The sequence below is a fragment of the Nicotiana attenuata genome, unplaced genomic scaffold (genome assembly GCF_001879085.1).
Source record: "Nicotiana attenuata strain UT unplaced genomic scaffold, NIATTr2, whole genome shotgun sequence".
NCBI classification, from domain to species: Eukaryota; Viridiplantae; Streptophyta; class Magnoliopsida; order Solanales; family Solanaceae; genus Nicotiana; species Nicotiana attenuata.
In genome coordinates, this window is record NW_017674512.1 from 34,172 (window position 1) to 52,245 (window position 18,074).

Below are 18,074 nucleotides of genomic sequence, written 5' to 3' on the forward strand. Positions count from 1 at the left end.
TATCATTTTATACCCCCAATTGCCTTCTTCTTAGTTTTCTACCTTCCAATATCCTATGGTGTGATATGCATGCAAAAACTTCATTCTTATACACATGAATTACTTCTCTACTGACCCTATGTAGTTAAGTGTGTAAGAGCTGAGGTGATGAATCTTACCTCTTGGGAATGAAAATTTAGGTGTCTTCACTTGATTTTCTTCAATGTTTTAGCAAGGCTCAAGGAGAATTTGATGGGAGACACTTTCCCTCTCTAAGACCCTCTCTCTCTCTCTAACAGCATCAGATAATATGCTCAAAATGAGCTATAACACCAAATATATCGACATGGGGGTCGGGTTTAAAATTTAGAAAATTGGAGCCCCGAGTCAGGTATGCGATTGCAAAGATGAAATGCGGTCCGCAGAATGGACCGCAAAAGTGCTCCAAAAATCTGATCCTACTGTTTGGGTTTGCGGCAGAAATGCGGTCCGCATACACGATTTGTGGTCGCATAATGCACCACATTTTTAACCTCAAATTTGACTGGCACATGGACTCATTTTGCGATAGAAATGCGGTCCGCATATCAGTTATGCGATCGCATAACGGACCGCATTTTTTACCTCAATTTTAACCAAATCACTGACTCAATCTGCGGCAGAAAATGCGGTCCGCATACTTGATTTGCGACCGCATTCTGGAACGCATAATGGTACTTTTCTGGAAAACTTTGGTTCTTGATTTTTAAATGCTTAGATCAGTACAAAGGGTCCGAACCGCGCCTTCCTAACACATATTTGTAACTTGGCACTACGAGCTTTTAGGTTTTGGGTACAAGTTTTCGCGGGGCCTTACAATTTTGCTTACCTAGCGGGTTGGGTTAGGTTCCATCACGACTAGCGGATTTTGGATCGTGACAGATTGGTATCAGAGCTCTAGGTTCATAGGTTCTACAAGTCATGAGCAAGTGTCTAGTAGAGTCTTGCGGATCGGTATGATGACGTCCATTCCTATCTTGGAGAGGCTACAGGGCATTTAGGATATACTTCCCATCTTTCTTTCGTTACCATGCGGCATCGATTTAGCATGAAGCATAATCCTTTAAATTCCTTCCACGCATTCCTATGCACACATGAGTACTCGGTTTCAGCTGTGCATCGACGGCTTATGATTGCCTGTATGGGGTGAGATATGTGATTTCGATGTGTTGATGATGGGCTAGTCTGGAGGACTTGATGTCGGGTTTTGATTGTAGCTTGAGCACAAAGATTTTTGATTGTGTGAGCACGTGCTTTTGGACTTATTTGTCTGGTAGCGTCCCTATGAGTGGAATTTGTTGAGTGGAATTTGTGACTAGATGAGTGGTCGGATGGCTATATGATGAGTATGATGTGACTATGGGTGTGTTCAGATAGACTGGATTGACGAAAAGGGTTTGATTGAGATGTAAATTTGGTGCTTGATTTCTGTCTTGATGTGATGTACAGTCTCGAGTTATGAGTGTATTGAAGGATCCTTCAGGTTTTTTAATTGTGGAACGAATTAGATTCTCATGTCTTGTTGATGAGTTCAGAATCAGGAATAATAAGTAATTGTATAGTAGTTGTGACTGTGGAAGGATATAGAAAGATGTCAGTTGAAGCTAAGCATGTGGGTTATCTCCTGCGGGTGTCTTGGGGTTGTGTGATCCCTATGTTGTTTTGTAGCGAGTTCTCTTTTACCAGTGAATTATATGTGTTGCAATTTGAGTTTGGATTGCTTATGAGAGTTGGCTTGACTGTAACAAGGGTGAATGCGAGATTTGCAAATGATTTGAGATATTAGATGGTTTGTAATACGTGATCTTATGAAGGATTTAGTTGAATCTCACTGCGATATTATGGCAGCAATAGAGTATGGGCATCGTGAGTTATTCTGTGTTTTGATCTATGGGTTTGAGCCAAGTGGGGGAGTCTGCTATTGATAAGTTGATTGCACGGTTGTATGTTGCATTGGTTTCGGTTTGAGGTATACTTGTGAATAAGTTATGTTCTGCAGAGGGTGAGATCGAGGATGACTCGAGTAAAAGAATTTCTGGATATAGGTTTGTATTATGCTTTATGGGTATATGAGAATCATGGAATGATTTGAATTGTTATTGGTGAGAGATGTAGTGCGCATGAGTAGGAATCTACTTGGTTGCTTAGAAGTGTGGATTACTTCTTAGGGTGTTGGTGTGCAAATGAGGCACAGGTCGTTCGGTCCGTTTGATCAGTTTAATTGAGATTTTAGTAGAGTGGATGACTCTCGAGAATGGTTCTAATGGATTCAAGATTTATATATAGCAATTGGGAATCTTCAGGATTTGTATATGGCTAGAAAGTGAGATTTACATTGGATGCTGTCGATATTTGTGGCATTTCTATATCCTTATGGATTCTACACTTCAGTATCAAGAAGGTGAATGAAATGTCTTTAGAGTCACAGAAGATCTCTGCAGAGTGGGTATCTCGGTTGTGGTACTTTTGGGGTGCTTAAGAGAGCATTCAGCGGCTTATGAGCCTTAGGGCGGTGTTGTTTTATGCTAGGGTCTTGTGTGGTGAGTTTTGGTAGAGGATTATGGTATTATGGCGAGGAGAAGTATCAATTTGAAGGTAATTCGGGAGGGCCTCTGAGAAATAGGACAGCTTGGTAGTAGGTTGGATCAACATGGTAACGAATATGATCGGTTCTTTAGGTACTTATGATGTGGTGAGTTTCTACAGGTGTTTCGTGGAAATGCTCATGGGTTTTGGCAACCTGCGTGGCTTGGTTGAGTTAGAGAGATTCGGTTCTGATAGCTTGGTTATGTGCAAATGGGTTTCGAAGAGTTCTCAATGGGTTCTATGTTACACCCCATGTTTTTGTATGTGGAAGTACGCCATAAGTAAATTGATATAAGCTCGGAAATGAGATGTTACATTCCGCATTTTCTTATGTTAAAGTTTTGTCGTAAGCTAATTGACGAAAGTTCGGGAATGAGATTATTTTGAGATTATAAGCATTATACTATTTCAAACAAGTGATGAGGAAATTTGTGAAGGTGAGAGGGAAAGCAAATCAAAGAAAATGAATTTTCGTCAAAGTTTGACACGTTGGGATAAAATACGGCCCGAGCTAAAATACCCGGTATTTATGGACTAGTGCCATACAAGGTACCACATGACCATGATATTAAGGTGTATAAGGTGTGTTAAAAGTGAGTAGTATTTTAAGTAATTTGAGATAATTCTTAATTATGTGGATAATGGGTAATTATTAATTTTACTGGGAGATTAAAAATTAATTAAGGAATTAGTGATTAATAAATTAAGATTTAGATAAGCCTAATAAATATCAACGTGGTAGCCAAGGACCTAGATGAACATGACTCTTAGATTCATTTGATAAGTGTCACATTTAGACGATTAGTCATCCTAAAATCGGGCCCATATAAGCCAATAATTTAAAGAAGGTTTCTTACCTTATTAAGGTTGGATGCTAAGTGTTTAAGTAACGGATGAATCACTTTGCCTAAGAGCCATTTCTTGGTTCATCTTTTAGTGAGGAATTAAGCTTCTATGTGAATAGATTTCTAAAAGTACATTATGTTGTGTGTACAAACACGGAAAGGAAAAAGAAGCACGAATCTGGATTGGTCGAGATGCAATTCTAAGAGAACACGGTACAATCTTTCTCAAGGATATCATATGGATTTTTCCCTGCTTCGATCCGCCGTTACATGTTTTGTCGCAATCAATGTGTGTTGGAGGGATTGTCAAGAGAATCGGGTATGTTAAGGCTATCCTTTCTTTCCTTTTGGCATGATCCGTATGATGCAAACGAAACGAAAAAATGCACAACTTCCATAAATGACTCTATTCATAGAAATATTAGAGGTGCCTATGTTCATGAATTCCCATGTGTCCTATTATTTGATTATCTGTTTATGGGTCAGAAAAATACGTAAGTTGAAATTTTTTACTTCATGATATAATCAAAGGCATAATGGTCTTATGACATTTCGAAAGATTTTATTGACGTACTTCTCATGCATTGCATTCATTTACATTGATCCATGACTAGATAACGCGTATATATATATTTATCTGTGTGTGTGTGTGTATGTTGGATATGGGAAAAGTTTATAGCGTTATATACGTCCCACAACCTGATCAGCTGGTATACGTTGATGATTTTCCCACAGTGGCCGAGATGATATGATGGGATGCCCTCAGAGGCTTGATGATGTTATGAACGCATATACCCATGCATGGTATGACATTTATACTCATATGCATGATATTATAATATTAAATGATTCACAGAGATATTCAGATATATATGTTGAGTCTTTTACTCCATGTTTCTCTCATGTCTATTGTTTATTGATTTTCATTCCTTACATACTCAGTACATTATTTGTACAGACGTCACTTTTGCCTGGGGACGCTGCGTTTCATGCCCGCAGGTCCCGATAGACAGGTTGAGAGTCCTCCAAGTGGGATATCAGCTCAGCGGAAGATGTTGGTGCGCTCCATTTGCTCCGGAGTTGCTTATTTGGTCAGTATGATTTAGGCATGTATTGATTGGTATGTCGGGGCCCTGTCCCGGCCTTATGACGTTATGTACTCTTAGAGGATTGTAGACATATGTCATGTATATGAAAGATTGTATGGCCTTGTCGGCCTATGTTCAGTGTACGAGTGATTATTTTGGCCTTATAGGCTCGTATGTCATATATATAAGTCAGTATATCAGGTTGGATCGTTTTATGTCTAGTGTTCCCTTATGTTTTATTCCAGCCCATTTACTCATGTTGACGTAATAAGAAAGATACGTTACGTTGGTACTCGGGTGAGTAAGGCACCAGGTGCCCATCGCGGCCCAACGGTTTGGGTCGTGACAAAAGTGGTATCAGAGCAGTTCTGTCCTAGGGAGTCTACAAGCCGTGTCTAGTAGAGTCTTGTTTATGGGTGTGCTGTGCACCACACTTATAAGCAGGAGGCTACATGGCATTTAGGAATGTCACTCTTTCTTTTTACTCTAGATCGTGTGGTAGAGCTCACTTATAAGAATTCAAACTCCTAGCTTCTATTTTATTCGTAATAAGACGATACCTATAGTTGGTAAGAGATTGAATGTGGCTATGGAAGAGTTGAGTCAGAGGAAGTCGATTTTTTCATGATGCTTATCATGAGTAAATATAAGGTCTTCAGTAGATCATGCCTGTACTAAGACGTGTAAGTCTTTTGATAAGGAGCCTTAAGACAAGCATATCTATCCACCCCTATGGTGAAAGGCAATGAGAGATTCAGAAGATAGATACAAGTTTCAACAAGTAAAAGAAACAAGATGAAGAAGGATACGAGGCGCCCAGTTAATGAAGATTATCAGTATTTACAATTCAGGCAGAGAAATATAAGCATTTTGAGTTACCTCAACAGTGACAAGTTGTATGTACAATCAGCCACACCCATCTCAGTTATGGCCTTTGGGAGCTAACGGATATAGTTAAGAGAAGGACGGGATGTCAGGATCCGGCTGGGGTTAGAGTAACCCAAGATGGTGAACTAATATATCTCCTTGTGAGACACCCAGATAGTGCACTCTAAAATAGTACAGCTAGATATGAGTACTACAAAGACAGGAACTGGAACCTTGGAAGGGATAAGTATTACCTTAGTATGGCCCCCGCCCCTAGTAGAGAAAGAATGTTAGGAAATTCGAAGAGCCAATGGATGGAGCAAGGGGAGCTAAGAGCAAGAGAATGTCTTGTTCGAGTTTTCAGAATAAAGTGATAGACATAGATGTTAGCGGGAAAATAAGAAGAGAGTTAATGAAACATTATGAGTAAGATGTGATACATGGATGACAATGGTAGATAAAAAAGATGACAGTAGTACAGAGTCTATAGTCAAGTGAAGGAAATACGAGAGATGGCAGGCCTTGAGGCAACGAAAGAGTATAGGTCATAAAGTCACATCCTCATTTTGAGAAATAAGTTCGTGACTCTAACGTGATTACCAAAAGGAAAAGTTAGACCCTAGAATAATAAAAAATCAGTATGGATTGGTGAACAAGATAAACTAAACATGAATTAGGGACTGAGTGGTTTGATAATGGTCGACATCATGAGAATTTTAGATTGCGTTCCGGCGATAATCGAATGGATGACAGAAAAAGATTCATGAGAAATTCAGAGAATGGTCATTCAGGAAGACGTTTTCCTAAGCAAGCAATGCGAGTAAAGTTAAGCTTAAGGGACTGTGTGCCAGCTACACTAAGTGTCACCCACGTGGGTAAGGGAATTTTTGTTACCCTTGGTACAGAAGGATTGTCGCAAGGCAAGTAAGGGTCATCGATAATGTGAAAAGACGCCAACGATGAAAAGTTAAAACATTTATAGGTATCCTTGTGGCTCCAACTCTTAGTACTCCCCTAAAGGGGGGAATATGGGGTGATGTGGCATCAAGTCAGAATTAAGTGGTTCGAGTGACTATGGAATGGTAAAGGAAGAACGCGATAAAACTGAAAAAGGAATGAGATTGCACTTATCCAAATCCTACGGATATGCTACAATTCCAGAATATTATGCAAGCACGACGTCAATGAAAGAAAGTAAGGGTTCATGCCCGGAATGTTATTGATAAATAAGGAGCCAATGCGAGAGGTAAGTTAGACAAAGAAAATAACCCAAGAAAGATTACGGTGAATATTGATATGAGAATGGGCCAACGAGTAGTTATCAGTTGATTCAGGAAGAGCCTAGTTATGGCAAAATAGGAGGTTACAGATAAATCAACGAATCATGCAAGATAAACGTAGTGAACCCTAACATAGGGAATTCAGTCTCGCAGATGCGACATCGTACCCTTGAGAAATATTCAAATAGGAGTTGGGGTAGTTAAAGGTACCGTATGAATGTTACAGAAATAAAAGAGGGTTCCACTGGGGAGACAATCAAAACTTCAGTTCAGGAGCAACCGTACGAGCACAAGGGCATGGAAGTAAGTAACTACGAATAATTATAGGCAAGAAAGGATATCAAAAGGTCCATAATAAGCTCACAGATTTACAAGAGGGAATGGTCTTATAATAAGAGTCTCACAACAACATTGCATGCACTCCATAAGAAAGTGGCACCTACCGTGGCTAATGAACGAGAAGGAAAATCAGAAGTGATATTCAAGATCATATGAGTTGTATGGAATTTCCATGTGTGTGGGCACTAAGGTAAGCTACGTATGCACGCAACAAGGGACAGAAAGACCAGGAAGAGTAATTGCTTACATTTAAAAGAAAAAAGAGCTAAGAAGGAACGAAATGAATTATTCGATTAATGACCAGAGTACGTTAGAAACGCACTTAAGAGTTCGGAGATTTATACATGCAGCATATATGTTGACAATCATACAGACATAAAAGACTCTAATATAAGTTAAAAGAAAGAATTGAGCCCATGTGATGACCCAAAAGGTCATCACTTGTTTTAGAAATAAATTCAGTATTCTGAGGCCTTAAAACCTCCTTTTTGTCTCACCTCAATTTGCGCGCGCAGTCCGGGCGCATATCCGAAAAGCCATTATGTGAAAATCTGTGAAAAAAATAATATTTTTTGCTTTTAAAAAGAATTTAAGTTGACTTTGGTCAACATTTTAGGTAAACAGACCCGGACCCGTGATTTGACGGTCCCGGAGGGTCAGTAGGAAAATATGGGACTTGGGCGTATGCCCGAAATCGAATTCCGAGGTCCCAAGCCCGAGAAATGAATCTTTAAAGAAAATTGTTTTCTAGAAAATATATGAGTTTTTGGAAATGAAATGTGTTTGAAATTTGATGGTATCGGGCCCGAATTTTGGTTCCGGAGCCCGATACAGGTCTTAAATGTGATTTAAGTTGAGTCTGTGAAATTTGGTAAGAAACGGACTTGAAATGACGTGAATCGGACCTTATTTGAGAAAATTGGAAAAATTGATGTTCTTAAGTGATTTCATGATTTTGATGCTAAATTCATAGTTGTTGATGTTATTTTGGTGATTTGAATGCACGAGCAAGTCCGTATGATATTTTTGGGTTAGTGTGCATGTTTGGTTTGGAGCCCCAAGGGCTCGGGTGAGTTTTGGATAGGCCACGGAGTAAAATTTGGACTTAGGAAAAATGTTGCAGGTTGCAGGTCTGGTGCTGGCCGCCGATCTCGCAATTGCGAGATCAGGGATCGCAAATGCGATGTCTGAGATCATGGGAATTGCGAGGGGCCCTTCGCAATTGCGAAGTTGGCCCTGGCCAGCCTTGCTCGCAATTGTGAGCACTCCTTCGCAATTGCGAAGTGCTCAGAATATTGAAGTCGCAAATGCGACAATATCTTCGCAAATGCGAAAGGAGCAGGAACCTTCAGGGTTCGCAATTGCGAACCCATTGTCGCAAATGCGAAGTTTACTGATTTTTCCCAGGGTCGCAATTGCGACATATTTTTCGCAATTGCGAAGATAGCAGGTCCTGAAGGGGTTTGCAATTGCGAACCCTCGTCGCAATTGCGACATCAGAAACCAGTTAATTGGGACTTAGACGCATTTTCAGCCATTTTTCATATCTTCTCAAAACATAAACTCCCTTGGGCGATTTTCCAAAGAAAATTTCTTCTCCAAATCGATTGTAAGTCATTCCTAACTCGTTGTTTTCAATCTTTAACATCTTTTCACATGATTTCAACTCAAAATCAAAGGTTTTCATGGGAAAAATTGGGCATTTTGGGTAGAACCTAGGTTTTTCAAATTTTTGGGATTTGGACCTCGATTTGAGGTCCGATTTAAAAATAAATTATATATTTGAGTTCGTGGGTAAATGGGTAATCGGGTTTAGGTTCGTACCTCGGGTTTCGACCATGTGGGCCTAGGGTCGATTTTTGACTTTTTGGGAAAAACTTTAGAAAACTTATTTCCATGCATTAGAATTGATTCATTTAGAATTTATTAATATAATTAAGTAACTTTTGTCTAGATACGAGCAAATTGGTGGTGGATCCAAGAGGTAAAGCGATAGTTGAGGCTTGAATTGTGTTCGAGGCATCGAGGTAAGTGTTTGGTCTAACCTTAGCTTGAGGGATTAGGAGTCGAGTCCTATTTGCTATGTGTTATTTGATGAGTACGACGTATAGGCATGGTGACGAGTATCTACATGTTGGTGTGAAGCATGCCCGTTAGTCTTAAATTGAAATCGTTTTGTTCTTAATAAGTACTATAAATGCCTAAGTTGTTGGTTCTCTGTGTTGGGCAAGAATTATGATTATGCTCGTGGAAATTGCTTATGGTTGAGTATTGGTTCTAGTTGAGGTCTCTTTTGTGAAGATAAATGTTGGGACGAGTTTGGTTATAGCTGATTCCCTTGCCGGCACGTATTTACTTCTCACTGTCGATTCCCTTGCCGGGATATTGTTGTTTCCTTATTTCTCCCTTGTCGGAATTCTTTGTGATTGGTGTTGGATCGTATGTTGGGATCGGGTTGCACGCCACAACAATATTATATGGATCGGGTTGCATGCCGCAATAATATTATATGGATCGGGTTGCACGCCGCAACAATATTATATGGATCGGGTTGCACGCCGCAACAATATTATATGGATCGGGTTGCACGCCGCAACAATATTATATGGATCGGGTTGCACGCCGCAACAGTAAAATGTGATGTGGATCGGGTTGCATGCCGCAATAGTGTTTTATGATTTTGTTCGGGTTGCGCGACGCAACACTAAAGGATAAAAGTGGACATTGAATTGTTACTGTTTCCTTATTCCTTTTGCTGCGAATTTTAAATTGTTCTTTATGCTTTTCTCCTGAGTTACTACTAGTAAATGATACCCCCACAGCATGTCCCCTTCCCATATTAAACTGCTAGTTTTCCTTTATTGTTACTTGCTACATATATGATTTAACTGCACATGTTTATTTGGTAGTCTGGTCCTAGCCTCGTCACTACATCGCCGAGGTTAGGCTAGGCACTTACTAGCACATGGGGTCGGTTGTGCTGATACTACACTCTGCACTCTTTTGTGCAGATCCCGGTGCTTTAGCTTATGGACCGCAGTGAGATTGCTGGTTCTTGTTCATCAGGCGACCCGAGGTAGTCTTGCAGGCGTCCGCAGGCCTTGGCGTCTCCTTCTATCTTTATTCCTGTTTCTTTCATGTATTTCCAGAGACAGTGTTGTATTATTTCATCTAGACCTTTATTTGTTGTACTCCTAGACAGTCTGTGAAGTTGTGACACCAGTCTTGGGTAGATTTGTTATGGATTGGTATTATCAGTATTATTAAAACATTGCAATTTAGTCTTTCGCCTTTTTAAATTTCTGTTGTTATTTAATTGTTGGTTCTTAATTGTTACCGGATAAAAAAATGAAACAAGGTAAATAGTTCAATTGGTTGGCTTGCCTAGCTTGCACTAGTAGGCGCCATCACGACTCCCGAGGGTGGGAAATCCGGGTCGTGACAAGTTTGTATCAGAGCTCTAGGTTACATAGGTCTCACAATTCACAGACAAGCTTAGTAGAGTCTGAGGGATCGGTACGGAGACGTCTGTATTTATCCCCCAGAGGCTACAGAGTTAGGAAAAGCTTCACATCTTTTCATTTCTGTCGTGCGGTTTGGTTTCTCAATGCTAATTGAATTTCTACACCGTTCTTTCGCAGATGCCGAGAACACGTGCTTCCTCATGCGCTGATCAGCAGTCCAAGCCCCCAGCAGCAGCTCCCACGAGGGGCAGAGGGCGAGGCCGAGGCCGTGCTAGAGGCCGAGGTAGGGGCAGAGCTTAGCCCGGAGCAGCAGCACCAGTGGCGGAGCCTCAGGTTGAGTTTGACGAGGAGGTTTCGGCCCAGGCAGTTCCGGTGGGCCCAGCTCAGGTCCCAGAGGGGTTCATTGCTACCCCAGTACTTTAGGATGCTCTGGTCCGTCTAGTGGGCCTTATGGAGAGTGTCACCCGGGCAGGCTCGCTTCCTGTAGCACCAGCCGTCTCTCAGGCTGGAGGAGGAGCCCAGACTCCTGCTACTCGCACTTCGGAGCAGGTGGCTCCCCAGTTTCAGACTCCAGCAGCTCAGCCAGCTAGAGCAGTTCAGCCGGGTGTGGTAGCCCAGACCGGTGATGGAGCGGCTATGTCTGCCGATGCCTTGTGGAGGTTGGACAGGTTCACCAAGCTCTTCACTACTACTTTTAGCGGTGCATCTTCTGAGGATCCCCAGGATTATCTAGACAACTATCACGAGGTTCTCAGGAACATGGGGATAGTGGAGACCAATGGGGTCGACTTTGCTACTTTTCGCTTATCTGGATCCGCCAAGACTTTGTGGAGAGATTATTGTTTGGCTAGGCCAGCTGGGTCACCAGCTATGACTTGGGATTAGTTTTCACAGTTATTCTTGGAGAAGTTTCTTCCTATCACTCAGAGAGAGATCTATCGGAGGCAGTTTGAGTGTCTCCAGCAAAGTTCCATGACTGTTACTCAGTACGAGACCAGGTTTATTGATTTGGCCCGTCATGCTCTACTTATACTTCCTACTGAGAGAGAGAGAGTGAGGAGGTTCATTGAGGGGCTCATTCAGCCTATTCGACCTTAGATGGCTAAGGAGACGGGGAGTGAGATTTCTTTCCTGGAGGCGGCCAATGTGTCCAGGAGAGTTGAGATGGTTTTATCGCAGGGAGGTGGTCAGGGGGTCTGACAAGAGGCCTCGTCATTCAGGCAGATTCAGTGGTGCCTCATCTGGAGGCAGGGATTCGTATGGTAGAGGCCATCCTCCTAGGCATTTTCAGTCAGCACTTCAGGTTTCTCACGGTGCTTCAGGTGGTCGTGGTTCTCATACGCAGTATTCTGATTAGCAGCCCTACAGTGCACCACCAACTCCTATCAGAGCACCTCATATACAGAGCTATTCTCATGGTTAGCCGACACGCCAGGGTCAGTCTCAGTTTCCTCAGCCGCAGCACTCAGGTGGATGCTTTGAGTGCGGTGAGTATGGTCATATCTGGAGGGCTTGCCCGAGATTAGTGGGTAATCAGTCGCAGCAGCAGGGTTCCCGTGCCATGGATCAGGCACCGAGTGTTCCGCAGCCCGCCCAGCCAGCTAGAGGTGGGGGTAGAGGTGCTAGAGGTGGAGGTAGAGGTGTTAGAGGTGGAGCTCAGGCCGCTAGAGGTGGAGGCCAGCCAACAACAGTGTCACGCCCCAAACCGAGCGACATGACCGGCGCCCGATCGGGTAGCCCCAGTCAAGCAGACCTGGGTGCCTTTCCTATCCCATGTGTTACCCCGTATTTTCATTGCTCATTCACCAAGGAATTAGCCATTTATAATTAAAACACCTTTTTAGAAAACATACATATCATACATGGTTACTTAATGAGGTTTACAACTTACGTCGCCCAACATACAAAATACATATTTACATAAGTTCGTAACCCACATTTATTGTCTACGGAGCCTCTAAGGATACAAAGGATAATACAATACTTGTCAGTAACAAGGCTCCGGCTATACCTTACACAAATACCCAAAACATGACTCCGAAATAAAAGCGGCATGAGCCACGCAGGGCCCCGAGAGGAAAGGGGCTCACCAATACAGCTGACGAAAAGTGAGGGGGAGCTACGGTCGGTGGACTGGAGTACCTGCTATGGATCCACCTACAATCATAACACGAATGTAGCGCCACCGGCAAAAGGGACGTCAGTACATTTGAATTGTACTGGTATGTATGAACAAACTTTGCCCTAAGCAAACTCAAACCATACACTAGTAACAAGTAGTAATGGAATCAACAATCAAATACACATGAAAGGAAACAATCAAGCCAAACATGTTTACAATCTCTCCATTTCCCCTTCAACATTTTCACATCAATGATTTCACAACTTTAATCGACAATCAAATACACATGAAAGGAAACAATCAAGCCAAACAAGTTTACAATCTCTCTATTACCCCTTCAACATTTTCACATCAATAATTTCACAACTTTAATCGACAATCAAATACACATGAAAGGAAACAATCAAGCCAAACAAGTTTACAATCTCTCCATTTCCCTTCAACATTTTCACATCAATGATTTCACAACTTTCTCATATTTTCATTTCAATAGTGATTTCGATCACTTTCCACCCTTATTACCTCGGCCACCCTTATTACCTCGGCCACCCTTATCACCACAACCCACACCTTATTACTTCGTGTTGCGGCGCGCAACCCGATCCCATCGAACAATCACAATTCACAAGCAACACAACAACAACAACAATTCACAAGGACAACAACAATAATTCTCAAGGAATAGCAGCACAATTCACAAAGTATTTCCATAACCATCAATGCCATTTCCATCTTATTCGACAGCCCAATGTACAATTTAAGTCACAACGATAATTGCCCACGATAAGCAACATATGATATTACCACAGTTGCTTCAATTGCATCAGTTACGATTCCCTTCCATCATTTGTTACACAGCTCTTACCACACAACCACATTCACACACGCACATTTGGTTTGTTGCCATTTACTTGCACTATCATATCAAAAGACTTAACCAACAACGTTCAAGGCACATTAATCACAAGAATTCACAAATATTCCGCATAAGTAAACATAGACCAATCGCAAGAATTTAGTTTCACAAATATTCCACGTAGATATCACATACCAAATATTTGTACACCAAACAAGGTGATTTTACAAAGGTCAAAGTTAGCCATACATACCTGGAGCTGAATTCCTTTTTAATTTCTACTTCCAATTCACCAAATAATCTAGCAACGTCGATATAGTGCACAAATGAATAAACATAACTTAGAATTCAAGGTTCAAAATCACTACCCGAACATATTTAGGTTATTAACCCCTTCTTTGCACAAGTCTTTGCTCCCACCCAATTACTCCTACTAGATTTTAGGTTTTAATAGACATGCATGCACAATTTCAACCATAACTTTCAAGAATTTATGCATGAGACTCCCCCCTTTAGTTTAAACCTGAAAATCAAGGAAAAAGGTTAGGGATTTTACCTGTAAGGATGGGGATGAGGACAATTACTTTGAATTTTCCCGGCCCGGATAGTTTTGAAGAACCAAATTGATGGAAATCGCTTTCTCTCTCAAGAACCCTCTCTTCCTCTCTCTTATTTTTGTTCAGAAGAATGTTAAAAATGAGGGGTTGGGGTGTTTTATTACAAAGGGGTCGGGTTTTAAAATTTAGAAAAATGAAAGCCCGAGCAAGATCTGCGGTCGCATTCTGCGATCGTAGAATCGAAATGCGGTCCGCAAATTGGACCGCAGAAGTGCCCCCAAAACTCTGAAGGGTATGTTTGGGTCTGCGGCAGGAATGCGGTCCGCATTCCTGTTATGCGGTCACATTTTGCACCGCAGAACTGACCTTCACAAATCCTTGAGGAATTTATGCGACGATTATTGCGGTCCGCATATTGGTTATGCGATCGCATAATGGACCGCATCTTCAACATCAATTTTGACAATTCTTCTGTTTCACTCTGCGGCAGAAATACGGTCCGCATAACTGATCTGCGACCGCGTTCTGGACCGCATAATGGCCATTCTCTGGAAAATTTTGACTCTTGGTTTTTAAGTGCAAAATCAGTAAAATATTACATATTCTCAACACATATACGGAAATATTGACTCGACGAAGTGTTATGCCTTGAGTACAAATTTCACGGGGCCTTACATCCTCCCCCACTTAAAATCATTCGTCCTCGAATGAGGATTTTGAAAATCAGTTGGTTTTGAAAAAAAAGAAAAACATGATATGCAAGCTCCCAAATTTTTCACTAACTCCCCTATTTTTTAGAAAATTTCGCCAGAGTTTCTTTTGTAATTTGGACATATCTACCTGTCAGAGAGCCCCCAAAACGTATTTCCCAGCACCATTACACAACTTCCATTATCCCTACAACTGGTATACAATTCATTTCCTTAACACTTGCACATATTCAATCACTTGACACATTTTTGCACATAGTTTGGTCACTTCAATGAGTCCCACACAGTTCAACTAATACACTATACGCATTTTAATTAATCATTCACTTATCACAAGAGTTCTTACAAAACTTCCATTTACCAAAAAGGGTTTGCACATGACTCAAATAATCATAACACATACAATTCTTACACAACTTGAGGAGTTACAATAGTAAAGCATTTAGGGGAGATATGGGGTGTATTTGCACCAAATGGAACACAACATTAGTTTACTTAGAGATAAGAGTTCGCACGATCACTACTAGACTTGTTCAAACAGATGGGGATATTTTTCTTTCATTTCCTCTTCCGCCTCCGATGTGGCTTCCTCAACTCGATAAAGCACCACAATATTTATATATCAATGACAAGAATCTCAGCATTACAAACACTACTTTAACACGATGATACCTGGGCATGGACTGCACATTTTGAAATCATACCACCTAGAAGGTACCTTTCAAATCAAAACCAACTGCTATGCAATCAAGAGAAAATATTTTATTTCCACAACACTCTGGGCCTTCAATGGCCTCTTATATCTACAGACTTCGCCAGAACACATTCATCGGAGCAATTTCGACCCCTAAACTTACTTAACAAGGATAACAAGTAGATATTTCGCATAAGCTAACTATCCGCTAACTTCACCTTCAATAATTTCCACCGGAATGATACACAATTGATATCCACCTACTTTCTTAGATATAGACATGTGAATCCACAAAAAATATGGCGAACAACTATGGGGACACTTCATACTTCTAGTGCGGCCTAATGTGGAATACACTTATGCAACCTTTATTATCAACTCAAATAACATCTTTAGGGGAAAATATTGAGAATAGCCTGCTCACCCTCCAAACTCAAAATCTCTAGGCGAACACTCACACTAAACCCTTGATGACCTTCAACAATTACTCTAAGATGTGCTATCATACACTGACCATAAAATTACCTATCAAATATACATGTGATCACACTGTGAAGCTTCATCTTTGACTCGTCTGAACTTACAATACCCGATGGTTTTAATACAATGAGGAACAACAGAGTTCAAGATCAGGCTGGAGTTATTTAGGAATCCATTAATGTGCTGAGTAGAGTACTTTCTGAGGTTATATGCTAAGGGACACGAAAGTTACAACTAACAATGATGACATGGTTAATCACTGTGACGACGTCAATTATTACACAAATGAGGCATAGGGGTAAGTAGTACATTGGCAATAGGAATCATTAAGGAGGAATATTCAAGTACATGACCCAGTCGTTTCCTAGAGTGAAGGGAAAATCAATTCATTCTCTGGTACCTTGAATGCGACATGGGATTCAAAATACATGAAGTGGAATCACACTCCTGACGTTAGCTGACACAAGGAATATATGCCGTAAGCCCATGAGAATGATAAGAAGTTGAACAATTATGAGATTATCACATTTCAGACAGCTTAACCCTTCCTGATAGTTGATCATATATGAGAGAACTAAAGATACGGACACTTGTCTTTCAAATCAATATGCTCATGATATGTGCAAAAATTTTGAAGGCATCTAATCTCACATCTTTCATGAGTAAAACTACATAGCTCGAACATCTAAATGTTGGGATGAAATCATGTATTGGTTAGAGGCGTTCTTAATGGTTAACATGATGCTCCAGGGAGAAAGACAAATGACGCTCCTATCCACCCAAAGAGGTGGAATACCAAGGGTAGCAAAACTCCCCTCACATGAAAATGATATAGTCAATTATTCTAGAAGTCGAGTGAGAAGGAGGCCACGTAACCCATTCAATCCGACCCATTTAAGACTTTTGAAAAGGACATACACTTTGGTTTGAAATCATGGCAATTAATTCTTGAGCCTTAAGGAAAAATCATTACTTTTTGAAAGCCAATAGATATGCCCTCGTGGTCCTAGAAAATCATTAACAATGGTGAGAAAGTACTCAAAACCGTTACGAGTTGGTATAAAACAAGACCTCAAAGTGCTCACATGGATAAGTTCGAAAGAATGAGGCGTCTTAATGCATTTATCAAGGGGAAGTAACCTGGGTTATCTAGTCACATGAATAAGCAGAGCAGGTCAATGGTTGTTAGAAGAACATCTACAAGGAATACCAGCAATATTTATTTATTCAAACTAAAGGAATATGTCCCCTTCCTTAATGCTACGAGACTTCCCCTTTGATGCCATGAAACGTAAATGAATTTTCTACAATGAGAGTTATCAGATGAAATAGATAGTAGTGTAGAAAAACTAATGAGCACCATTTGGAACCAACAAACTTAAACTAAGTCGAAGATATTAGAAGTCCATAGTAAAGGGGGATTTCCCCACTTTCAGTGTCCTTATAGAAAAGGGTACTTGTAGAGTATAAAAATGAGGTGAATTTAATTGGATCGTATAGTTGGATGACTAGTCAAGACATTGAGATAATATCGCTTTGAAGATTACGGGTAAACAACACACCATGCAAAACGAATGAAAAGAAAGTGAAAGAGCCTTATGGAAGTAACCTTTACATTGTATTCACTAGGAAGGGTGGTAATATAAAGCGATTACGAGAAGCTACATTTTTTAAAGAAGATCTCTGTATGAAGTCACGTGATGTATAGCTCTAGAATTCAAAATAATCCAATTATGTTTAGCAACTCTACTTCATAATGAAGTACTACAACACACTTCTGCACAACCGGCTCTTGCAAACCACATTGGGAGATGCTATAAGACTTGACTGAGAGAAAGGCTTTGACATATGAATGTGTTACTAGGTGTATTTCTCCTTGGTCAACCCAAAACTTAAAGGCGAGAGTTAGACTGATAAGCAGATCGTTGGACCAGCACAAGTGTAGATAATCCATTATCCGAAAGAGATCATTCAATTTCAGTAATTGTGACATGCTATCAACCCTTGATGAACTTGAAGTGATATGGGAACCCAATGAGATAGTATAGAATAATAATGGAGGGTTTGCAGATGTTCATAATGAGTTCTTCATGGATTTCAACTTGAGAACTACCCAGATGCTAATGAAATACAGAAGAATATGAGAAACAGGCGTTGTGCTATAATAA